The sequence below is a fragment of the Corvus brachyrhynchos genome, unplaced genomic scaffold (genome assembly GCF_000691975.1).
Source record: "Corvus brachyrhynchos isolate BGI_N302 unplaced genomic scaffold, ASM69197v1 scaffold93, whole genome shotgun sequence".
In the NCBI taxonomy this organism is placed as follows: domain Eukaryota; kingdom Metazoa; phylum Chordata; class Aves; order Passeriformes; family Corvidae; genus Corvus; species Corvus brachyrhynchos.
In genome coordinates, this window is record NW_008237273.1 from 1,070,171 (window position 1) to 1,097,538 (window position 27,368).

The 27,368-nt window shown below is 38.2% G+C and overlaps 1 protein-coding gene across 2 annotated transcripts in view; it reads right to left on the bottom strand.

The window, feature by feature from the left end:
* Window positions 1-27,368, bottom strand: part of SLC24A2 (solute carrier family 24 member 2) — a 114,005-nt gene that overhangs the window by 74,174 nt on the left and 12,463 nt on the right. The gene's annotated exons all lie outside the window — the stretch shown is intronic.

Sequence of the window (27,368 nt, forward strand, 5' to 3'; positions counted from 1 at the left end):
TATATTTTTACTTGCTTGCACTATTTCACCTGCTGCAAAATGCATCAGACACATATTCCCATGGTCATCTCTGCTCCATTTACTATTTGTAACTACTGCTCCACACTCTTTTCTGGATGTTCTCCACAAGCATTTGTTTCCTTTTTATTCTTCTCAATTTCATTCAGAACCTGCTTAAAGATAAATTTCTGTGCTCATCATAACTGGCAAGTTCAACAAAACTAAATTAAAATGAACTTTTTAGCTAGCATTCTTTGGAGGTTGCCATTTTGCAATCTAGCTAATTTGTTTTAACTCAGTGAAGTGCTGATGTCCTCAGCCTTTGTCTTCTTTTGGTACATTGAGTAGGGCCAATCACAGGTATAGATAGCTTAGAACATATTTCTTGAATTTTTTTATTGAGTGTCATGTGCTAACATCACAAGTAATAATCCTAGCTTTTCTGCCATAAGAAAATAGGTGCACATTTGCTCCCCTCAATGGCAGTCTATTAATTTATGTTGAAAACCTAGCTTTCATGCCTCTGAATGAAACTGGTTTACAGTACTGGTTTTATAAATGTGAAATCGTATTCTCAGACATGAGACTTCATGCACATATCTCAAAATAATCATAATCAAATGACAGGAAGAATGGTAATGTATTCATCACTGCAATGCCACTCATTAATTTCTGCAGCATTCATGGCAGAAATACGGTTGGTATTTCTCATCTCCAAAGCTTTATTATTCCAGAGTCACAGAAATGCCATTCTTTTGTCCTTTTAGTAAATGTGGTTAAAATGAAGTAATTCAGTAAAATTATGTACTGTTTCTCACTTAATTGCAAAGTCCCCAATTTGGCAAACTATTTCTTTACATTTTCTTTAATTTTAACTGCCTTTCCTTTCCCAGCACTGCGAAAGTTTAACTTCCAGGACCATGTGCAATTGTAATCCAAAAATAACAATTAGAAAGGCTTTACAGATAAGCGAACTGAACAATACCATACTGATTATGATTGGAAATAAAAAGATGAGTCTGTTTCCATGGTAAAATGTAACTACTATATTAGACATGGGAACTGCAGCAATAAACAGAACCTGCAGTGAAGTCATCTTTTGCCTGACTCCAACAACAGGCCAGGGTTGATCTTCTCAAGTAGTATCGATTTTATTATTTTTCTTCTTCACTTTTTTCATGCCAGCTGATACTGTAACAACACAGCACATCAAATGACGGTATGTGTCAGAAAGTCTTAGATGACAAAGACTAGTGGTTCAGACAGTTTGTTTGGATGATGAACTGAGTGGACACAAAAATAATCCCTTCACCATATTTATCATTTTTATTGTCACTAAATAGCGCTCACCATCTGCATGTTTGAGCAGTATTCAGAAAAAGTGAGTGTGGTGAGTTTGGATTTCTAGAGAATATATTATAACACTTGTTAAGTATACAATTAGATGGTTTTAATGTTTTTTTTCAGATTTAGATATTCCAGGTTTGGTCTCAATGACATGAAACTAATAAAAAAATATTTTTACAGTGCAAGCTAAAATAAAGTATCCATATCCCAACACGAAACCTTTAATTTGTTCAGTCAGAGAGCTTGCAGGAGGAAAGATCGTAGCATTGAAATTTCAGTAATTTTTTAGTTTATTTTAAGCCTTATGTAAGTAATGTAATGATTGCGTTTATTTTACGAAGCATTTTTGAAAGAGTGGACTGAAAACCACTAAGCCTGCTCCTGAAGTGTTAAACTTCTACTGATTTTAACACCTTTAGTTCTCTCTGTCTATCACAGAAAATCCCTTTATTTCTCTCTGAAAGACAGCAACAGTTCACTGTAAAACAACACAATAATTTGAGACAGGGAGAGATGTAAGAAACCTCTTGGGAAAACCAGGGCTATTTGGTCTATATTAAATATTTATTGCAGAGTGTGACAGTTTTCTTTATTTTTATTTACATTGCCCCACACTGTTGTAAGTATGTTGCCACATGGCTGCTGTGTTTCACCTGCATTTTGCACATCCATCAAGTGGCTTGTGAAGTACTCTGCATCTATTTTACAGCATTCGTCATACTGAATCTTTCTGGATAACATGAATTTCTCCTTCCAATATTTTATTATTAAAAGACTTTTATATAAGACCCAGGAAGACTAAGCCAAATCTCAGTGGAAGCCCACGTCCACACTGTGATTAATGAGTCTTCTTTCCTTGCTGTGTACTGATTCTCATAGCATCCCTGGTACAGATACACACAGCCAAAGGCAGGAGTCACATAATTCTCCTTGTTGTGTCCTGTCCTACATCTAAGTAAAATGAATGCCTGTGTAGATCACCAGATTAGACCAGCATAGAAGAAATTTTGATAAGGCTCCTTTACTGCAGTTGACTATAAACCACTGAAGTGAGAACAAGGGTAGTCCTCTGTGGATTTGGGGCAAACATTGATCTGCTGCTTCTCCCACACAGATGATGAGCACTGAAGGGTAATAGCAGGGTTAGTGAAGAAAACTGCAAACTGTTTCTACAGTCCTTCGAAGGAACCACAGAAACAATGATGAAATCTCACTTCCATCTGTATGTGGATTTTGCTTTGCTGGACAGCTTAGATAAGTTCTAAGTAATTTTGCACAAATATGTTTCCTTCAAATGGAATAAAATTAGTAGTGGACTTAAGTCGCATTTAAATATAAGATCCTTAGGCTATCCAAATCACTCTTACCAGAGGTGCTTTACAGTCAGCTTAGATCAACTGTGCTGTCCTTTATGCAAATGGAAAGGATAATCAGGATCTGATATTTGACCAGACAAATTTGTGACATCTCTTTCCTCCCTGTGATTTGCTGGGACAGAGCTGGGGCATAACTTTACCTGGGAGAAGGGAGGAAACAAGACCTTGCATTCATTTCTTCTACTAGAACAAGAATGCATTTATCCCCGGACACTTCCTGCGTGTACTAGCACAGGTCTGTGGGTACTACAGCACTTTTCTCTTAAAAGCCTCAAAACTCATTCACATACTTTCTAAAGACAAAATTTATTTCCACACTGTGTGAGAATATCAATTTCTTACAGCCTTATGTATCTAGATTTCTGGTCTGTTGTGACATAAGGGATCCGAATGCCAGCTCCGTAATAAGAAAGGTCTCCTCCCCTCAATACACCCATATTTTTATTTAAACAATGTTAATTCACAAGTTTACTTAGATGTCAGACAACTGTGCACCAGAGGAACTCCATTCACCTCAGTAAAGCAGCCTCAGATTTCCCACATGATAGTTACAGAACTTGGCTCAGTACACTATATCTTACTAACATTTTCTTTACAAAGGGGGTACTCGCCTGCCAGTCTATACATTTTGGTCAGAGCTGTTTACAAGTGAAGGGAAAGTCACCGATTTGTCAGCTGGGGGAGTGGTCAGACAAAGCCCTAAAGAAGCTGCAAGGAGTGCAGCAACAGTACTTCATACCAGTACTTTGCAGTTTTGCATTTTAGCACTTCCTTCATTTTGGGCAGGTAAATGGTCTCAATTATGCACAATAAGGAAGAGCTAGAAAGAAATGTGAAACCCAACAAGGAAGGTGTCAACTGCTTGACCTAGATTTAGATCTCATTTTCCTGTTTCTAGACAGAAAATAGAATTACATTCTTTATACTGCAGATAAATTCTTGGTTTAAATGCTGGCACAGACCTACACAGCACCAGTTAGTACTGCTGAATCTTGTATGTCCTATCCCTTCTCCACCTTTATAAGTATGTCATGTCACAGTTTGAAAGTACCTAAGCAGGCACTTATGTAGAATTTGTATATGGATTTATTTAATTCCTTAAAATACAAAATAAAAATAGTATTGATTCAATGATGAGCATTACTATGTGAGGCAATATGGTTATATTCCTCTAAGGCAGGAGCTGATCTAAGCTGTTCATTTGCCAATAAATGGAAGGTTTAAAAATATTCTCTAGCCACTTTTTATAGTCTTGCAAGGACAATGGTGACCTAAAGTAGCAGGATCCTGGTTTATTGAGAGCTTTATTGCTTATTACAACAGGTAAGACTTGGATGACCTTAGCAGTCCTAGCAGAGGTGGAGGAGAAAAGAGAACAGAGATATTTACAAGTGCTTCTTGTGATATATCTAGCAGAACACAATAAAAGATGGAGGTCATACAATGTTTGTTGAACCTAAAACTAAATCTGCCATCTACCTATAACTGGCAAATTCTGTTTCCCCTGTGCAGGCTCTGCAGCCCTGCAAAATGCTTGCTCCAAATGCTGGAAACCCAGCATCCTGTTTTGAAACTGAATATCTTATTAAGTGTATCTTTGATCCCACTAAAATGTACGTTTAAGAACCTTTGTGAAGCAGGTCCTCAGTGAATATGCAGCTTTTGGATTAGCCACAGAAAATATTACAAGAACAAGAGCAACCTGCCAAGAGATAAAATTGTCTTCTCTGTGATGATTTTCCTTCTAGAGAGGGTGGCACCACTGCCACACATTTAAACAAACTACAGAGTTTTGAATTCCTACAAATAAGCACTACTTACTGACACCAAAGGGCTACCCCCTTTGATGTACTCTATTGCTGTTTGTTTCCCCATCTGCAAATTTAAGATAATAACGTGGACCTTTTGCAAAGTGCTTTGCCAATCACACGCAAAAAATTCAAAGAATGAGCTAAATATTTGGTATAATCATCCAGCATCTTCACTAGTCCCTTGTTAATTGATATTTCTAATTCCATCTGCTTCTAGTTAAATCCCATGCATCTTGGGCAATGTTTTTTGGTTAGTGATAAAAACAAACATTTGAAGAGCTATTTCCGTGTGATGCTCAGAACACTTTTTATTGTTGTAATGCATACATAAATTTAAAGAAGAGATTCAAAGCATCTTAGAAATATTTTCAGAATTATTTACTTTTGATGTTAGGAAATTTGCAAAATAAACATTCCTTTTGGTACTGTAACATAGGTCAGCCCATCAGTAAGCATGTACCAGCATGGCAACCTGTTATAAGAAAGACCAAATCAATGTAAGCAGAATCATCAGCAGAGTGTGAAGTAAGTGTGTAAAACATTCTTTTCACATTTTCCAGAAGTTTATATATATACTTTTCAATTACTAAAATGTATGTGGATTGTCACAGCTATTTCTTGCTCTGCGCAAATTACTATATTCACAGGTGTATGCATAGTGCATCTTCCTTGTCTGAGTGTTTCTTTGGCTTTACTACTGATTTCAAGATAAAAAAACCTCAAAAATTGAAGGTTCTTAATTTTTGTTTTGGTTTGTTTTGTTTGAGTACATATTTTATTCATTCTCCCAAAACCATGTTACAGCTTTTTTCTGATAAAACTGTCTTTTATCATCTTCTGGTTTGTTGGGCTTCATGAAGAATGCTGAAGTTCAAATAGTCCGTTTGGAAGTATCAGTTATTTGACTGATGAGTTCTTTGTACTAATGATGCACTGGATATCAGTCCATGTCCTTCCCTGCATAATATGGCTCAATATGCTATAATATGGCTCTTGCTGTGAGATAAGGCTGACAGCACTGACTGAAGTCTGTCCTTGCTTGATGAAAACAGTGCAGATGTTCCCCAACAGACAGGAAAAGGTCAAAGAAGGAGACTGAATGTTGCCTTGAAACACTCAGTTATACTCAGATATTACTGGTTTTCACTTGAATTGTTTTGTGACACTGAAAAAGTGAGCGTATGAGTTAAGAGATGAGTTTGACTTTTTTTATTATTTGTAAAGCTTTTGATAATTTCACAGGACCTAATTTACAACCTTATTAAAAATACATGTTGGTTACAAAATACACAGCAGCAACATCACCTATGAGAAGAAAATGAAAAAAAAATCTGTTCATGCTGTCGGTCCTTAGACAGTTACTGGGGCAGAAAGCTGCAAATCAAACGATATTGCTACTGTCTCACTGCCTAAGCATTTTTATGCCCTTCAGTACTGATGAAGCCAAACCTGATTCTAATCAAATCTGTGAACTCAGTATTCTTGTTTTTTTAAAAACATTGTTAAAATTCAACAAAATTATATATTTTAGCATGATTTCTAATGATGTTTTGGTGCATAAAAGAACTTCATTGGCTTCAGAAGCTTGCTGTTTAAATAAGGATTGCTATCTCATTTCAGAACTCACCTACAGTAAGTGAACAGTGAAAATCACTGAAATTACACTGATAAGTAAATAACACTACATTTTTTGGATAGCTGTCTACAATTATGTCCATGTAGAGAAAGGTGTTTTATAAAGACATTCCATTGGTGCCTGTAGTGGCCACCTAAAAAACAGCATCTAGACAGGAGTAAGGGAATAAAGGTAGGTATTTATTTGAAGGGCCTTCAAAGGTACACCCTGGGGAGTCCAGAGGCTACTGCCAAGATGGACCCCAAGATGGGCGATAGGTCACGAGTTCTTCACACTTTTATAAGTTGGTTCATTTGCATATCAGGGCTAATTCTCCAATTAAAGCTTCAGTTAATGATGTAGCTTCCCCAAGCTTGCCCCCTCCTTTTAGAGGCTTTTGGTTTATACTTTTTGGGCCTAGGACAGTCTGAGTGTCCTTGGAGAACAGGCCTGGGAGAGGCTTTGTTATGTCTACCTAGCATGAGAGAACAGCAGCTAACAGGCTAAAAGAAACTTCAGAGTTACACACTAGGCAGTACAGGAATTGGACATATCAAAGTTAAAACCTAAGGCATCACATTACCTCAGTCAAGCAGAACTGATCAAAACCTAGGGAATCACAGTTCATTAAGTAGCAACATAACCGTCACAAGGAACTGTTGCAGAAAAGAAGGAAGGTCATATTCTGTCATAGGATGATGATGAGCTACATACATTTTCACTGTGGAAAAGCTAAATGCTAGGATGTGCCAGTAAAAGTGTTACCAGTAGAGACTGGCAGCCCTTCAGAAAGGCACTGACAAAGGCTCAACTGCAAGATGGTGAACAGCTCTAGTCATATGCCAAGAGGAAATACGGGTTCTGACTAGGACACATGCTGGGAAGGACACACCAGCAAACAGGAGAAAAGAGGAGACCTCAAAGTGTGATTTTTCTATATAGGAAAAATGGGAGAACGGGAACACAAAGGCATTTACAAAATTTATCAGTGAAACAAGGACAGAAAAAGAGGTTATAAGCTGGTCATAGAAACAATTAGTCTTGAAATAAGAAGGGGTTTGACATGTGGAAACAGTCAAATTCTGAGCACCCACACTTGAATCTGCCTTTTTCTTGTGGCTTTGACAAGTGTATACAAAGGATAGCATAACATAATTGCCTCTGATTACAAGCGCCAGGACAAAGAAGTCCACACCAGTGCTATGTTGTCTGATTCTGCAATGAATACTTGCAGCATATCCTGATGAAAAACCAGGAGGAGATTTGAATTTTACTAGGATTTATAAAAAGAGCATTTCATCCACTTGGTGATACGTAAGTAACAGAATTCTCCTTAATTTTAACAGCTGATATTCATAGCAGCAAATTCAAAACACCTAAGTACACACTCCACTCCAACCCCCAAAACACTACATTTTGAATGAAGCAGAATTTGTGGTTTCGATTTGGTGGTAGTTATTGTTGTTGTTCTTTTTCTTGTTATTATTATTATTACAGAATTTTATCTTAATAAGCAAAACCTATTTTTTTCTGAATTGTCTTCTAGTCAGTACAATTCACTGGTGATTCATCACTTCAACAGTTGTTAGACTTCTGCAGACTCCCAGTAGGATGGCATCTTGCCACTGTTCCCCACTTAAAACATGGTAATGGGGAAGAGAAGATTGAAAAACTGGGGTAAATTATTTCCCAGGAAGGTACTCTGGACAGAAAGGATATTTTAGAAAGCTTTGTAGTCACCTACAAAAATAAATCTCAGTGACAGAAAGTGAGCACATTTTTGCAACTCAGTGATGCTCATGTGTCACTTTGAGAAATCTGCTTATTTTTGTGATGGAAGAGCAAGAAGGTTCATATAATTGCTTTCTCTGTGTACACTAAATGAAAGTTCTGAAACAAAAACATCTGCAGGTTTTTACTATAGTCAGAATTACTGTAAGCAAACTAGAATTTGATGTGAAGTGACAATCAGAGTTAATTTGAGATTATATACAATTTCACGTCTACCAAGATGGGATATTTTGTGCTTAAGCCATGGAACATAGTGACTGTTTCAAGGACTCAGCAGGGGACTATATTCATACTGCCTTTTAAATCCTTCCCTCCTAGCAACTGTAAAAGGCCATCTTTACTGTGTTATAATAGCACTTAAAATTAAGGGCAGTACATATGTATATATGTTGCAACAGCAACAATTTCCTTGAAAATCATGTGGTTGGTTAAATTGAGTGTTTAAATGCTGTAGTATATTTAATTTATCACAACATATGTCCACCAAAATACTTAGCCATATTGATAAAATATTAAAAAGTCACAACCAAAAATAAAATATAAATATGATTTACTTAAAAATTTATATTTTGACAATATATGTTAAATTATTGTGTTCAAATGTGAAATCCACATAGTATATTTTGTAAAATAAACCCACGTGGCTGAACTAAAAATTATGACAGGAAGTCCAAATAAATACTACTTGAATGCTTCAATATAAAACCAGATTATTTAATTTGGGTTTTATAAAGAAATTTAGTTCCTATGACACTTGAGAAGAATGCAATTATTAATTCGACTGCAAACTGACCATACTGATATGATATGCTTTCGTATGAAATAATGACGTTCAAACACAAATAAAAAATAAAACATTGTACAACAGGAGAGGGCACTGCCTTGGATACTCTTATTTGAACATGAGAATATTTAGGTAACCCTTCAGATGAAAATCTAATGTAGCAACTCATTATTCCTGGCATAATATACACACAGTGGCGCACTATCTATGGTTATAAGAAGAGTTAGCAAAGCCAAAAAAACCCAATTCATAAACCCCCACTAAGTTCTAATGAGTTAGTTTTAGCTAATTTTATGAAATATCAAAACCACTAATGCTAAAGTGTGCAAGCATCTAATGCTTAACTGAATATAAGGTGCTTAGATTTAAGTCCAAGTGGTGCTGAGAAAATGTACCTTAAAACAGTGCTAAAAGATGAAAATGCCACCATTTCTCTATTTTTTTTTTTCCATTTAAAAATCCCACCACCACCCCCAACCTTGATTTCCTATTTCAAAGCAAGCATTCTGTGCACTGTTCTGAGTCATACCACTGGGGTCTGGCAGGCATAAAACTGTGGAAACCGGGTGACATTTAAAACTACAAAAGCTCAGGCTCCTTAAGGAGCCTGGGTGGCTGAAGACACCTTAAAGCCATTGTGCCATTTTGCCTTGCACAGCAGATACTTTAAACTCTGTCACAAACACTTCGCAGTCTAATCCATGGGTGCAAATGATTTAAGAAGTAGACAGGGAGGGAAACTGACCCAGAAACCTTCCTATCTCTGCTGCCTCCCCCCCTTGCTGCCACCCCCAAGAAAAACCTTCATTCACTTTTCCCTAAAACTTCTGATAAGGCAGAATTTTAAACCTTTAGAAATGGGATTAACGAAAGCTCAAGCAGATGCATCTTTGGGAAAAACTGCACATGTGATATAAAATTCCAGAAGAGAATATTCCTTTCTCCACTGGCCAAATGTTCTTCTGTCCCAGTCCAGTTCTTCAGAGACTGTTCTGTTAGGTCTTATCTCTCAGGCAAAAAAAAAAAAAGGGTTAAGTTTTATCATGAAAAACGTTAACTATGACTAAAATTTTCCTCCCTCCCCCCCTCCACTTTCCTATTCCTCCCCTCTTCAGAAGGGCGCAAAAGTTTGATCCCTGCAGCTCACTGTGTAGCAGTGTCTATTCCTTTTTTTCCCATTTTTTGTCAGTTTTTAAAAGAGGGAGTTTCTGTAAAAAAGCAAAAAAGCTTTTTGATGAGGGCATCTACTTACTTCTTCGCAGCATTCCTATGAGTTATTTCAATGCATAATTAATTTCTTTTTAATCTTTGACTGGAAATTACTTCAAGCAAGAATAGCAGATAAATCTCTGTTTAAAATTTACCTATTTTATTATCTTATTACATATTACAGTCCTGGGAAAAATGCATAGCCAATCTACTTCTTTCACTGCTTCTGCCTTTATGTTCTTTTGCCAGCAATAGTATTGCAATGTGATAATTTGGCATGGTAGTAAGTAGATTTTTGGCGAAGACAGAGACAGGGACTTCAAGGAAACTGTGACCTTTGCTTTAATCTTTCAAAACTCAAAAAACCATGTATTAAAGCTATTACAGATATGGAAAAAACATTTGGAATAGCTTGTAGCAGTGAATAGTTAAGTCTCTAGAGCAAGGAGAAGGAATTAAATCACCACATCAGAAATTACGTCCCATGAATGCTTCTTTAGAAAAATAATGGTTTAGAATGCCTGTTTTTCTTTTTCAAGGTCTGGTGAGAGACCCTGATTTATATTTCATGACTTCTACAATGAGCTTCCAACACAACTTAAATTAGCCATTGTGCAACAGCTTTCTGATGATGCCTGCTCTGTGCCCTTCCCTAGGACCTCCCATGGGATCAAGCAGAGACATTTTGCTGACACAGTGTCACATGTAGCAATCTCCTAATGTTATTAACCCCTAGAATGTTGCATCACTGGAACAAATAATTCATTAGTGTTATTTTAAAAAAGGAATATAAAATGTGCTAATGAAAACCTGCAGCACATTATTGCACCTGAGTTGAAGAATGCATGAAGTAAGATAAAATACCATTTCCAAGCATTATCTGATACTGCACAGACACAACATAGTCACATTGGAAAACATTTCCCCTCCTGTTGTTTTAACATGAATAGCATCAATATCTTATAAACTTATAAATTTCATTAAAAAGAGGGAGAGGGACTTTTCACACAGGCAGAGAGCAATAGGACATGGGGCAATGGTTTTAAACTAAAAAAGGAGAGATTTTCATAACATGTTAGGAAGAAATTTTTTATGAACAGAGCTGTGAGACACTGGAACAGGTTGCCCAGAGCAACTGCGGATGCCCCATCCTGGAGGTGTTCAAGGCCAGGTTGGATGGGGCCCTGAGCAACCTAAGTGAGTGGCAGCCCTGCTGATGGCAGAAGAGTTGGAACACCATGATCTTTAAGGTCCCTTCCAATCCAAACCATTCTGTGATTCTACAGTTTTTCTGCAATGCCTGGGGGCTAAAAAAGTGAGCAGAAAGGGGAGAGACCCTTTAATGTGGATACTCAAAAATTATTTCAGTTGCTGGCAAAAATGGGATTTCACTTTTCTAGAAGAATAAATGAAGCAGTGCAACATCAGAGCTGGTAATGGGGAGCTCTGTAGGGAACTGTAGCTCAGCACCTCCACAGGTGCACTGTGGTGCCACAAAGAGCACTGGCACAAGAACTACACGCTGTTCGGCAATTATTTATGGTAACACATCAGAATGCACTAGCTGTATGAAACAGACACTGTAAAAAGCAATGGTTTAGTAATCCTGGCTACAGAAACCTGATGTGAAGTTTTCCTGAGAAAGTCTTTCCCCTCTTTTCCCGAGAACAGGGGAGACACTGACAATTTTTGTGTGAATTAAAAACATGTGGATTATTGTTGGTCTGCTGTATTGCCATTTTAAAGTCATCTTTTGAATTTTAATTATTTTTCAACAAATCCCATTGCAAATAGATCCCAAAAACAATTTAAAAAAATTAATAAATTCATCTTCAAAAATGAAATACTTCCACAACAGCTGACTAACTTAGAATCAGTTTAATATAATGATATTAAAATATTTAATTGAGCATGTCATTTATAAAAGTAGTCAAACTCTAACCAACTGTATTATTGCAGCCTATTAGCTAATAAAATAGATTGCAATCTTACTAATAGAAGAATATTTTATGGCAAATACTTCAATAGGAGCACCCAGTTATTACTTGCATAAATCTACTACAGGCAATGAATATAAATTAGAAAATCACATGAAGCATTGTGTCTTATTATGGCAAAATGATTTTACCTTGAAATAATTTTACTTAGCATCTACAATATCCTCTATATAGGAAGTGAGCATTCAAACAGTAACATTATATAACTGGAAAGTTTTCACTTGCAATTTTGAGTTCATGAATTATAAGTGAAAACTTAAAAGACCCAGGAAATAAAATAGACATCATAAAATCAGATAAATTGTAACAAAAAATGCAATATAAGCATAGAATTTTTTTTTTCACATCTTACAAAGAGTTCTGTTTATACTTTGGACATATAGAAATTACTCATAAAGATGCATACCAATAATTCTTTGCAGAATTTGGAAAATCCTCAGTTAAAGCATTGCCTACAAGTGAGCCAAGAACTTCTGGAGTTAAACATGTCATCTTCTTTTCTTGGAACAGAAGTATTCATTTAAATTATCTTGCCAGTAGCATAGTAGCAGAAAATGCCATGGTGAGCTATTTTAGGCCTGATTTAACCATCCTATTTTAAATGAATAAGGAATAAAAAAGAGAAAAAAATCTGTTTGGCTCTTCCTCTGCAGGCTTATCAGTTCCTGAAAGTAACGTCACCCTCAATAACCTCTCCTTCCACATCTTCCCTTACCATCATGTCAATATTTCTTGCTTAGCAGAGCACAGCAAACGAGCTGTATTCCAATACACATTGAGCAAAAGCATACCTGAGACTACACAGACTTGTGGACACCTCCAAAATTCTTCAGGCCTGTGAACATATCTTAGAACTATCAGACAGTCTGGGTTGTAAGGGACCTTTAGAAGGTCATCGAGTTGAATGCTCCTGCAACCAACAGGGACATCTTCCACTACGCCATGTTGCTCAGAGCCCCATCCAACCTGGCCCTGAATGTTTCCATATGGGGCATCCACAATTTCTCTGGGCATCCTGTTCAAGGCTTTCACCACCGTCATTGTAAAAAAACTTTCTAATATCTAATCCAAATCTACCATCTTTTAGTTTAAAACCATTACCCCTTGTTCTATTGCAACAGGCCCTGATAAAAAGTCTCTTCCCATTTTTCTTACAAGCTCCCTTCAGGTACTGGCAGGCTACAGCTACTTCCTGTAGCCTTCTCTTCTCCAGAATGAACAATCACAACTCTCTCAGCCTTTCCTCAGGGAAGAGGTGCTCCAGCCCTCTGAGCATCCTGGTGGCTTCCTCTGGACTCTCTCCAACAGGTCCATGTCCTCCCTGTGCTGAGGACTCCAGAGCTGGACACAATACTCCAGGTGGGGTCTTACAAGAGTGGAGAATCTTAGAATTCCAGAAAACTGGAACCAAATTCCTAACTGAGGCCCACTGGCTTTGCATTCAGTGCATGAAACAAGTGCATCAAAATGAAGTCCCACTCAGCCCATGTCCATCAGCAGGGAACCTACTGGGACAAACAGTAGGACATGGTCAGTGTGGTGACAGAGAGGAAAGTTTTGGTACCTCACCCCAGGTGGCAGGAAGATGCACCTTTCTACTGCTGTGCCCCAGCTTATGGCTGGCTCCTGAATGTCAGCACTTGTTCTGAGAAAGCTCCTGCCTGCCAAAGAGCCACTGCTGCCCACATTACAGAAGCACCCAGAAGCACTGTCGTGCAGCAATCCAGAGTTTACAGGCACCATGCAACTACCACTGCCACTGCTGCTGAGGTCCCCAGAAAAAACAGCTGTATAGCCCCCCGACCTTGTGTTCACTTCACTGGTTGTCCCCCTCCTCTGCCTCTCCTTTGTCCACAAACAGAGCAATCCAGGTCCATGAAAATGAATAATTCAAAAATGATGGGGTGCAGACACATTTACATAAATAACTCTTTTAACAGTATTCACTATAATTCAGAAATTCACTCTTCTAACACCACTCACGGGTGACAAAATAATATTAAAGTTTTCAGAAAAATCAACTTATGAATATAAGGAATTGTAGTGCTGTTGTCGGCTTATGTGATACTTAGAATCAGCACAACATCTAAATGAGATGACAGATACTGCAATGCAGCAATTTAATAATTAAAAACTTCATTGTTTCTATTGAGAGACCCCATAGTTACCCAACAGCTGTTTGACTTTGTTGAAGAATCACCCTTCCCAATTAACAATGCTACCAAAACCAGACCTTAATTAAAAAACAAGTAACCACTCCTAATAGTGTCAACAATTCCATCCCAAGCTAAACCTACAGAATGCTGTCCTAGTTCAGGTACCAGGAACTGTGGCTGCAAGCTCTTTTACTGAGCTCCACTCAACAAAGTGGTGTATAATTCAGTTTACATAACAGTGCTGCTGAATGCTAAGTCTATGTAAGGTGTGGAGCAGTGCCTAAAGTAGGAAGAGATTAGAGTGATACTAAATAAAGTATTTCTGCTTCCTGCTAGATGGCTGGAATAAATGATGTTTCTACAGAAAGACAAAGGCATGTTAAAAGACAGCTTTGCTTTGAATCACCAGGACCCACTATTCAGAACTGACCATTCTGTGAAATGTTTTTTTTCCCTCCCTACCGTGTTTTTTTAACCAGCACAGGTTAACCTGATAGGTATGTGGATACCTGCTGGTTAATAAAGCAATTAAGCTTTGAATTTCTAGCTGTCATGTAGATACTCACTTGAAGTAATTACTAGGCTTTCTAAGCTTTAAATATGACAGAGGGATTATCCTTGCTGGCTAGCTTCCTTAAAATTAATTACCCATTATTCACCAGTGTCCACAGATTTTTGCACAGATTAAGATGATGTAGGGTCTGAGGACTCCTTTCCTGAACCAAGAGATGAGGACTCCTTAAGGACCTTTACAATAAAGTTGTCTTCACCTTTATATTCTCTTCACTCTATGCCTTACTATCATACACAAATCTTAATAACCTCCTGTAAGAACCTATAAAGATTAAGTCTAGAAGGGGTCACAAATGGAAGGTAGTATTGCTTTGAATGTCTCTGTTTTCATACCATTTTCTGCATACAGGATGAAACACCACTCTCTACCTGTGTGGACAGAGAGATTATCTTCTACCCAGAGAACAACCATATACCTATTTATATTTGTAAGAACGTACTTCCCAGATATTTTGCACATTTCCATGAAAGAAGAAATAAACGAAAGATCCAGCAGTACTTAGGTCTTGTCCAAGAATTAGTTTTCCCCATAACATATTCAGTCAAGTATCATATAGTCTTAGTTCACCATTACCCTCATCCATCACCTTTATTTTATAGTGAGACATAAAGATAAAATGTCAAAGCATCCTCAGATGCACAACTCCTTTTGGGCAGGCTTTTACAACAATACACCCATTTGCATCAAGTTTAACTGAGTGACTGCACATTAGCATGAGGCTCCCTGCCACTGGCTGTACAAGCTACCAGAGAAGGACTTGGTCTTACAGACAGCAAGTGTGTCTTGTCACAAAGTGTTCTTGCTTCACAGAATTACAACAGCGCGTGGTGGAACAGATACATTTCTGCCACTCTTGTTGAGTAACAGCCCCACAGAGCCCTACTTAGTCCCACCATAATTTATGCGCATGCCTAGTTACCTCTAATTCATTGAGGATTCCTACACAGAGAAATCTCCCTGCTAGAAAAAATTAAATTTTATTACATTTGAGCAAGGCAACTGCTTTAAAATTGCCCCTGGATTACTGAATGCAAAGAACACTACTGTGCCACGGCAAGCTCCTGCAGACAGCAGAAACCACCACAGTGCACTGAATACTGGTGAGACACATAAGCAAACCACAGCTTTCACTGTTCTCATCACATCCTAGTGCTCATAGAGTGGGCTGTCATACCTATGGAGGTTTAAGCACTGGTGTATCTACAGAGGATTTCTGATAAATACTTCCATGTTTACGACATAAGCATAACGCTGGGAGTAGAAAAACCTGAAACAAGTAAACAATTGTGTGTGTCTATTTCAGCCAAGGTCACAACAGCCACTGCCTGTTCCTGCCCATTCCTAAATAACTCATTGAAAACTGAAATTAACCCTTTTGCTTGACAGCTGATATTCATCTTGTTTAACTCTTCAGTAAACTAGTTCTATTTTTACAAAGATTTAGGATATTTTTCTATCATAAGTGTACGGAAGATATACAATGCTACAACATCTGCCAGCTGATTTTTCTACTCCCTCTTCCACCTTTTGATAATTTACAATTTGCATTTGGCAGTCACTCATTACTATTCAATTGTTATAATCCTTTCTACTTCCCCTGATGTGGTGATGTGCTTTCTGTTGGGGAGCAAAGGGGTTGGTAAATCTTTGTGAATCCTTGAAATCTTTGTGACTCTGTGATTTTGATACTGATGGTACTCACCACTTTCTTGCCATAAATGAAATTTGGTCTGATTTAAGGCTTCATGGCAATGTGATCTGAATACCTGCCACACATTAGGCAGAAAACCGTGTCCTTCCTGCCCATCATGGTTGCTAGCTAAAAGGATCCCAGACACAGGTCAATCCCGTATTAGCAACCTTGATCACTCTTCTGAGGACTTTTTGTGTAGCCATATCTGAAGAGTCTTCCTTGGGAATAAGGTGAACCTTAAAAAGGTGAGGTGCAGCACCCCACTGCACCTCACCTCATGTCTCACATACCTACTCGATTATTTGTCTCTTTCAAAAGGATCTTCACATTTAGGGACTGTCAGACATGTTCCAGTAACTGGAAGAAAATCAGCTGATACTAGGGCGATTTAATGAACTGAAGTCAGCCCTAAAATTGATTGATGTTTCATTCCTTGCAGAGAGTATATAATTTAAAGACAAACTTTGTTCAGGTGACTAAGATAGGGTCCATTAGTTTAAATGTAGTAATATAACTCTGATGGACTTTTACATCACAAAATGAAAAAACACTTCCTGAGTGCAACACAGGAATTTTTGTCTTAGATATGCACTGCAGATACATTTACTTCTATTTGTAGACTACAAGGAGAGCCAGATCATAATACCCATACTGGAGGAGTCTTATGCTAGATAAATCTCATCTTGGTGTACATGAAAACAAGCAGATGTGGCTTTCTATGTATTTTTATTGCCTTCCATGCTGCTGTAACTGTAAGTAAATATAATGGTGGGGGGTTTTATTTTAATCTATGAGGCACAGGGGATAAATGTGTTGAGGAAGAAACAGTTGATAAAATAAAGGTGATAATGAACTTATTTTCATGTCATGAGAAAAATATCAGCTTCTCAGGAACAAGCTCTGTTACTAGTAATTTCAACCAACAATGGGGGGGGAGGGGGAAGACCACTGAATTTTAATGCTGTTTAGAGTTGCTTGGAAGTCCAAGTTTTCAATGAGATGTCAGTTCTATGGAAAGCAGACCCACTGAGTTAGTCCTAGTTAATATTTCAGAGATTGCTCACAGAGAAGGCGTTTGGTTTCCACTGTGACCAGTTAGTGTTGACAGCCCATGACGACAGTCTAAAGTAATCAACAACTAATTTAGTTCTTTTTTATGTTGTGCCTGAAGAAAAGTTCATCAGAGATTGGTACGTTTTTCTACAAGACTTGTGAGTGGGTAAAAAAATTGCTTAAAGTAATCTCTAGAACACAGTCACATCATGGTTTCATCTGTTTTCTCCTATTGATGGCCAGGTACCAAGGTATGATTCTGCAAGCAAAAGGTTAACTGTTGCCATTTCATATAAGTATTTTGCACGTGCTTCATATTTTATTATCACTAAAACTGCATTTCTGTATGTTTCGTTGGAATAACTCATTTTTAATAACATAATTTTATGTGCTTTTCACAAGAGATTTAATACGAATCAAACAACAAGAAAACCAAGACACCAAAACCACATTTGTCCACTGCAAAATGCAAGTACTTACCTGAAAACAGATAACAGTATAGCTTCATGTTTCTCTTGTCAGATCAAAAAGCTCCTACGCTGACGAACAATGTACCTGCCCTGGTAAGACAGGGCTACCAAAACTTCCCAAAAACTTCCCTCTTGTGACAAGAGTCTTTAGAAAAATGAGTCTATAATTAAAACAGGCAAAATTTCAGAAATGCTTCCATTAGGCTGACTGGTTTAAAATATAATCACACAAAAAATAAAAGTAGGTTTGGTCTCAGTTAAACTTGTTTCATCATAATTGCAAGGATATCTCATACCGGGTTCATGCACCAGCAGATATCAGAGACATAAAAGGATTTCTGTAATGTAAACTGGCTGTTCTAGAACTTGGCATTAGTAGTGCTTTAGGGCACCTTGGTTTTTTGTTCAAAATATCAGTCTCTCAATCTCAACTCAGTCTCTCCCGGCAGCTCTGCACTACTCAGAGTTTCTCCACCAAGAGACAGCCATGAGGCTGTCCTGAGCAAGACAGCCAAAGTGACCTTCAGGAATAGGTTTGTGCTATTATAAAACTTATCATATCTCAAGCATTTTCAACAAACATCTTTTACTTGGTGGCCCTGTAAGAAAAGTACCCCATTCCCTACTCATTCACATTCCACCTGCACCAGAGAGAACCTGTTCTCCTTTGGCTTACATCATGTTCTTCATGGACATCAGTTAATGAGTTCTTTTATCTCCTCTCCATATACCCATCTTTTGATGCTTTTGCTAAGATACCCTAAATAGGCAGCAAGAAGTCCAGATCAACATTAAAGTAACTCCTCATATCATTCCCCCAAACCTCATGCTATGCAGAGCACATTAGCCCCTTCCCAACAGTTTAAGCTGAAATACATTGGAATTAATTTATTCTGCAAAACTAAAACATTGATCTGGGACAAGAACATCTACAAGACTTAATATACAATATGCAAACACACGTTGCCCTGGCTAAAAACTGACTTGGAGGTTACCAAAAAGAATTATTTCTGATACATGATTAGCTACTTAGCTGCAGTGTATGTGACTCAGTCTAATCTCATTTCTTGCTTCCTTTTAATTTAAAATATGAAACAAATGTGAGGGTGTTCTGTATAACATTAATGGTGGTCTCAGAAAACCCAGGAAAAATTAATACCCAGACATGAAAATAACTCCTTAAAATACTGACAGTTTTCAGTCTCAGGGAAGAGGCCGAACTCTTGAACTTGCCCAGAGGAAAGAATTCCAGATGTTCAGGGTAGTAGGCAGACCAGACCATGTCACAGGAAGAGAGGCTGAGAGAGCTGTGGCTGGTCAGTCAGGAGCAGAGCAGATTCAGGGACAGTGAACATTCACAGGTTACTAAGTACCTGACAGGAGGGTGTGTAGCGGCCAGACCCCTCTCAGTAGTGCCCAGGGAAAGGACAGGGAGAAATGGCACAGACTGAAATACAAGAAATGTCTTCTTAACCTTTGGAAGAAAATGGTTTTGAACTACAAGGGTGGTCAAACAGGGGTACAGATTTCCTAGGGGCAGTGTGGATCCTCTCTTCTTTGAGGTACCTACGTCCACCAGGTATGGCCCTGACATGACCTGCAGTAGCTGAGCTGCTTGAGGTGGGCTGAGTCTGGACAATCTCCAGAGGCAGGTAAGCCTCAACCCCAGTGTGATTCTAAATGCAGAACCTCATTAGAGATACTTTAATGAAAGCTGTTTATTTCAATAAGCTTGCTTACACTCTCTGTGCTCGAAGGGCAATATATTCAATCAAACTCCTTCAATAACAAAAGAAAGTTAAAAACTGAACTTGCATTCCTCTTGCCTTTCAAGCTTACAAAATTTAACAAAGGCACCTGACTTCCAGAATTTAAGGACTTGAAGGACAAAATACTTTTGGTGGTATGGGCCTTGCAGTACTTTTTTTTACTGCTGCCATTAAATAAAATCATAGTATTTGTGAGTACAGTCTTGCCTGTTAAAAATTCTTATTATTTGCGAATTTCTGTTTATACTTGCAACATCGGAAACGTACTGAAAATCATTCCACATACATCTAGGTCTTTCCATGAACTTATTTGCTGCACATGATACACCTGATGACTGATCTGTGATGGGACCCACTGCTTTCTGGCCTAAAGCATGGATAACTAATTATCTGTACAGACTGGTGAAGGGCATTTCCTATTACAAGTGACTGAAATTACGGAGCAGGATATGTGCTATCATATTTTACAATAATAACAGTGTACATGCACTAGTTGTCTTTTAGTTAAGTCTCAACCATGTCTCCTTTACCTCTGCCCTGCTTCAGAAACAAGGAGGTGGAGAAAACGAGAAACATATTTAGGAAGAAGTTTAAGATGATCTTTCATTTTCCAACTGCTGCTGAGCAAGACGCATTATCAGGTTTCTTGTCTTGTCTCTGAGTAGGCCCAGCAGGGGTACAGAGATCTCCAGGCGATCCATCTGCAAAGCTAGGAGGCTGTATTTTTGTTTTATTGCGGCTCTTTGCAGCTGAGAAATAGAACAGGATCTTCAGCCCTATGAGCTCAGGATCAAGCAAGAGACTGAGAGCCACGGCTTGCAGCAGTGTGGAGAATCTGCTGCTCCCACCGGAGATTGAGCCCTACGACAAATGCCGTGACAGATCAGCTCTAATCAGCAACAGCAAGGCTGGGCTGTAAAGAGGTGTCATTTGACTTGCTGAAGAAACAGTGCATTAAAATAATAATATGAATTCCTCATCAAACTGAATGGGCAGCACCGTTCTCAGCTGAAGCAAGAAGACACATATGCCTATCAGGATATGTAAAAATTGTATTTTTTCAATATCCGTATCACTAGAGAAACAAACACCCCAATTTTTTATACACATGCTTAAACAGCATACCCTCATCTATCTCTAATGGGCTGATAAAATATCCTCTCTTGATAACTCTGAATTTCAAAGGAATTTGAATCTAAGAAATTAAACCTAAAGGCCTGTTGTATTTCTAAGCGGAATGTCTTATGCTGAATCACATATTTTCACTGCACAATCCGAAAGAAGGTCACCAGATGGCACTATTACACATTGTCATCCTGATTTCACTCTCTTAATATACACAAAAAGTTTTTAATTGTGGAAGAAGTGGTGTTATTATTACTGTAGCATTACATTTATTTGGGGCAGTGTGGTGAGTATCATCTCTGTTTTAATCTCTGCAGCCTTAACAAGTTCTTCCAGAGAAACTGTCCTCTGAGAACCAGATGTTCTTTTGCAGATTTAAATACAGACATAAAAAGAGGAAAGGTACGGACTGTTCTGTTATTTATGTATTTCTCTGCTCAAGGACTAGCATGTAATGGGAACACATCACAGCAGGAACGCACACACATTTGCCTATGCTGATTTTTCCTCCTTGGTAAGCAGAAGCCCTCTGCTGTCATTACACAGAGATTAAAAGCCCTAGGCATACTTTTAGTACACACTTTTCTCTATTGCACTAACAGCCAGCCAGCATATCCAAGGTGCATCTTGGACCCAATTAAAATGCATCTGCACACCTATCAGAAAAATACTGCACACAATGAAAGCTGACATTTGAACCTCTCTTGATTGTCCTCAGCTCATCTTTTAACAGTGTGAGCAGAAATATTAACCTTAACACTCGTAATTGCCACAACACGAACAAAATGCTCTAAACTCTTGATATGTGTATTTTACAACAGCAAACCACTGCTCGTTTCTGTGGCTACTAATTTGCGATCGCCTGATATGTGTGTCATGATTAGTTCTATAGCTTGTTAGAAGAGTAATTTAGAATAGTAATTTAGACTTGCTAATGCTTCAAGGCTGTAGGTGTTTTTTAGCTTTGTTCAGATACAGCTTTGTTGAAGGCTTATACAAGCTGCCTAACGGTTCCTTCCTGACTCACAGGACAAAGAAATAGACTCAGTAAATTACTATTTTGCTTTCACATATCCCATTCTACACTTTTTTTTTTTTTTTTGTTAACTGTATCTTACATTTCAACAAACTCATAAGTGGTGAAACAGGAAAAAAAACAGGTCATGAACTTCGGATGGAAATGGCCAACTGTTACAAGAAGTCCTGACCCACACATGGTTGACTGAAATTTTTCTGACAAAATGCAGTTACCTTTTCATAATCTTGAATGAGATTTATGTGATAGCAGAATTAATGAAAGGAGTTTACTTCACAACAAGTGTATTATTGGCATACATGCTGCACTGGCTAGCAACCTTGCTGAAGAAAAACACTGGCTAACACCAGAAGCATGACTATTTCTGCTGATAAGGAGCCTAGCTTTTCAGTGCTGTATCTAATCTTACTGGTGATCTGAACAAAAATTTTTCTCCTATATTCCAGTTAGGGGAGTCCATGTTTCCCTGGACATTCAGTACCCCAGTGGAACTAACCAAAAGCAACAGAACAGTCACCACAGGCCTGGGGGAGCCCTGCCAGAAGTCCCCACACATAGTTCAATCACACAAGAAACATTTCTCCTGTATTTATTTTTAAGCTTTCATGCATGTTACAAGGAATAAATTCACCCAGCAGACAATATAGCAGCACCATATTTTGGAAGTAAACTGAAAAAGGCAGCCGCATTTTTCACAGGAAATGGGGCTGCATTTTATCAAAAGTAAAATTCATAAACACAGATACATTCCACAGTTGTTTCTGATCATAGAAATGAGCAGTTCTGCTTGACACTGGGCTCATATTCATCCCACATATTTTCACGAACTTAAGTAAGCTTCTCATATCAGGAGCACTGCACACTATAATAACAGTTCAAGCCTAGAAAAACTGTATTTCTATCTAAGTTCTCCTTGCCAGAGGGGTTAATATTGAGCAGTATAGCCCCTCTCCAATACAAAAAGTCGGAAAGGTACAGGACATCATTATGAGTTAGAAAATCCTGCTTCCCTTTTCGGCAGTGTTTGATGCCAAACAACATCTAACGGTCAGCACTTTCTGCACAGAATATGCTGCAATTACATGAAGTCCTTCTAGCACTTTGAATCCATCCAAAACTCATTAAAACCAACAATGCTGATATCCATCTACTGTGAACAGAAAGCCAGTCCCGTGCAGCTGTTCAGCACTCTGCAGTGCCCAATCCCTGGTTGACATCTGGAGCTGAAAGAACAGATCCTTCTGCTCTTGATGTCAAGATGCACTTTGCTTTGTGGTCTTTCACAGGCTGTCAGAAAGCGTTTCTTGGCCCACACTTTGGGAAACAGTGATGCAACAGTGTCAGTCCCTGACAGCACCTGACAAAGCTGACACATTAGAACAGAAATCCCAACATATTAGGAAATCAGGTAAGTAATGGCTCCTTGACCAGAACCTGATGGTTTTCTTTACTCTTCCCTTGCTGTAAGAAGCTTGGTGAACAAAACTGCAACCAGCATTGGCTCTAGAAGAGGTAAGGGAGCAGGGACTGAGGCTTGCCATTGGCCAATCCTCCACACCCCATCCTCTACACTTAGAAAGAAGGTACTCATGTCTCAGAGGGGTGGTCGGCAAAGGGAAGACAGTAAATTTTAGGTTTTCCATGGCAAATGGACACTGATATGCATGGTACAAAATCAGAGGTTAACATGAAGTAACAGCCACAATAATGAAGTGTGGCATCAAATCCTTATTGTAATGGAAGGGATTTTGTCTTTTAAAAAATACCCATTTCTCAATACCAATTTCCTATACTTATGCCTTATCCTTTTACCCTTATACTGATCTAACAGGATAATCGATACTTTGATGATTCATTCATGATGTCAAAAAAAGGTGACGGTCAGAACCACTGCAACAGGAAGAAAGAGATGATGCTTTACACGTCATGAGTGAAATGCCATCTGTCTTCTTGCTTCACACAGATGTTGTAACACTGATTTTTGATATTTCAATGGAATGACATCCAAGAACATTCAGGGTTTGGGTTCTTTTTCACAAATGAGTAAGGCAGGCATAGGATTTTACAACTCTGAGGAGATCTGAGACATTGTGAAATAAATTACTTGCTGAAGTTCAACAAACATGCCTGAAAGAGCCATGACTGCAAACTGATTTCCTTTTGTTAAGGACTGTATGTACACATCTCCTTACAGCAGGCTCTGTTCCCTCACTAAATTGTGAAATATTTGAAAATAACAATTACCATTTAATTGTGAAGAACAAACATCCAAAAACAGTTAAAAGCAGATGGAGCAAGAACAATGTAATCTGAATTTTAATAATTAACCACTCCTTTTTCCATTGGAAGCTGAAGTTGCTGAATCCTAACAAGGGTTTCCCTGTTATTTTAGGAGCTCTATGCAATTTAATTAATTTGTTGTAAATGTTCAGACATCTACATGGAAGGTTAGAAATTTGATCAATTAAAAAATGGATTAAGTAGTTAACCAATATTGTAATTCTCTGAAAGTTAAAATTATGCCTCATTTTATAAAAAAGATAATCCAGAAAAATCTGCTATGAATCATGTATGTTAACAGTGTCTGTGGCTGCAGTGCCAATAACTTTTCTATAAATAACAGTAAGACTCACTTAATAGCTTATTTGCCTCAAGTACCTGTTTGGAATCATATGTAGTATCTACATACTGACCTGAACAGAAAAGGAGCAAATTAAATGTTCACAGACTAGATTAACACTTAAATAAGCATTTTATTTTGCTTGGTGGTATAGAAAAACAGCAACTTTGAATTACCTCTGTTTCAAAGGTGACCTTGTGCTAAATGACATCAGGCTATCACCCTCACACAACCTGATGTAATTCCAGGCTTCAGAAAAGGCAGCACTGTGGTAATTATTCATGGTATTGCAATAAAAGCACAGGAGACAGATTTTCAGGTTTACCAACCTATTGCTGCAGGTGATAGCCCAGATTTTTGCCCAGTTCCAGGTCAGGAGAGGATTAAGCCTTACAGTAAAGATCCTATTGGTGGAGTATTGATTCACAGATAGTCAAACATGAGCCAGCTGTGCCCAGATGGCCAGGAAGGCCAGTGGCATCCTGGCCTGGATCTGCAATAGTGTGGCCAGCAGGACCAGGGCAGTGACCATCCCTCTGTACTCTGCGCTTACAAGGCCACACCTCAAATCCTGTGTTCAGTTTTGGGCCTGTCACTCACTATGGGACAGACACTGAGGTGCTGGAGCGTGTCCAGAGGAGGGCAACGCAGCTGGGGAAGGGTCTGGAGCACAAGTCCTGTGAGGAGCAGCTGAGGCAATTGGGGGTGCTCAGCCTGGAGAAAAAGAGGCTCAAGGATGACCTTACGCTCACTCCAACAGCCTGAAACAAGGGTGTAGCCAGATGGGGGTCATTCTATTCTCCCAAATAACAAGGGATAGGCCAATAGGAAATGGCCTCAAGTTGCACCATGGTACTAAGAAAAATTTCTTCACTGAACAGGTGGTCAGACATTGGAACAGAATGCCCAGGAAAGTCTCCATCATCCCTGGAGATATTTGAAAGCTGTGTAGATGTGGTGCTTAGGGACATGGTTTAGTGGTGGAGCTGACAATGTTAGGTTAACAGCTGGACTCAGTAATCTGAAGTGTTTTTTCCAACCTCAGTGAATCTATGACCTTATAAAAATGCCCATTTCTCTGTAGTGATTACAGAAGTAAACTGAGGAGGCTATATTCATAGGTCAGGCAGCACAGCTAAGCCAGGTGAATCTGGGGCCAAGAGCTGGATTCTGCAATTGTCTACATCTTGAGCTTCTCATTGGTAATTTTGAATGTAGATAAACTAAATCTGAAAATTAGTCTTTGTATTTTTGCAGAGTACTTTTCCATAGGAAGAGCAGGTTATTCACAGAGAAAAGTTTTCTTTCACTTTATCACTCACAAAAATGTTCCTGTATCTGTACTTAATTAACAAAATAGCTAACAGATTTTCCTACATTTCAGAAAGGAATTAACTGACTTTTTCCATGCCCACAATTGCCCTCAAGAGACAGACCCCTTAAAAAAGATGAAAGCAGCAGTGGTTTCTAGTAGTGGTCTGGAAAAGACAGTATGATGCCCCCACACAATAATTGCTTTGATGTTTATCAATAATCCAAAAACTAATCACATGACAGGGCAGATTATGCTGTGAAACACTGAGTGCCCTTTTCCAGTTTGAGTCCAAGGGCACCGAAAGCTGATAAAGCCTGTTCTGCTTGCTACAAGTCCAAAAGAAATTGCTTTCTTGTTTGCTAGGGGTGATTTAATATGGAAGGAGAGCAGCTCAGAGGCTTGGAATCATACAGTGGCACACAGAGATCAGAGAAGCAGCAAGATCATATTCACCATGTCCTGACTTTCGGGCTTAATTTCACTTTCATCAAAATCAACAGGAAAACTTGACATCAACTTCAAAGCTACCTTTTATTCAGTTTAGTCCTTTCCCTCACAAAAGAAGAAAACAAAATAATTATTGAAATTACAAAAATCTGCACATATAGGGTTTATCCTAGTTCTATTTGACTTTTTCCCCTACTATTCCTCCTAATATTTTAAGGAAGGACATCAGTGTTAATGATGGAAAGAATTCTTAAGCAGAAAATTTACTAACATTTAAAACTTTGTCAAAGAGGATACGCTTACCAAGATGCTTCAAAAACATCATGATGCAAAATGAGAGTCTCATGTACGCTGTCTGGTTTCTTTCCACCAAGCCTGACCACCTTTTTCTCAGATGCCACCATGTTCTTGCTTTTCCTCAAGACCATTTTGCCGTCAATATGTTGACCTTTCTTTTTTCTTGCATACGGCAATCCAGTCAAGCAAGTAGAAATAAAACTTTCCTACAGCACACTGTACAATGTTCTACATGGCTTGAAAGCCACAGGTTTCTAAGACAATTAAATGAAAGAGAGAGCCACATATTGACCCTTAAATCCAAAGCTAAGGCATGAGTTTGCAATTCAGTCCAGCCTGTTACTAAGCCTGTTGATGTTATTTGAAGATCAGAGTCTGTACTTCTTCACACATGTCTATGTACAAGATCATAAATCAAAATTCATTTCCCGTGGCCCTAAAAAGAAGAGGCTGCATGCTTTTTTTAAATGATAAATATATATACACTATATTACATTCTAAATAGCCTTACTGTGTTGTTTGCAAGTAAAAAATGGACACAGGAAGTTATCCAAATAATTCAGTAAGTAATTTCAATACTAATATATCTGAAAATAATGGTTTTCAATATTAATATTTGCAAATAATTACTAATATATTTGCAAATGTATGCACTAATGTATTGTAAGATCATTAGGGAATGGGTGTGGGAACATTTCTATTCCTTTGCTTAAAAGCACTTACACTTAATAGGAAATTTTAAGTGAAGAAAGTAATAAATTCTCACCCCAGCTTACTGCACAGTTTCCTGTTTCTATCTCTGTAGAGGTACAGGATAGGGAATCACTAATGTGATACATTAGGTACAGTAAAATATGTCAGTAGCTCAATACATCACGTCCTC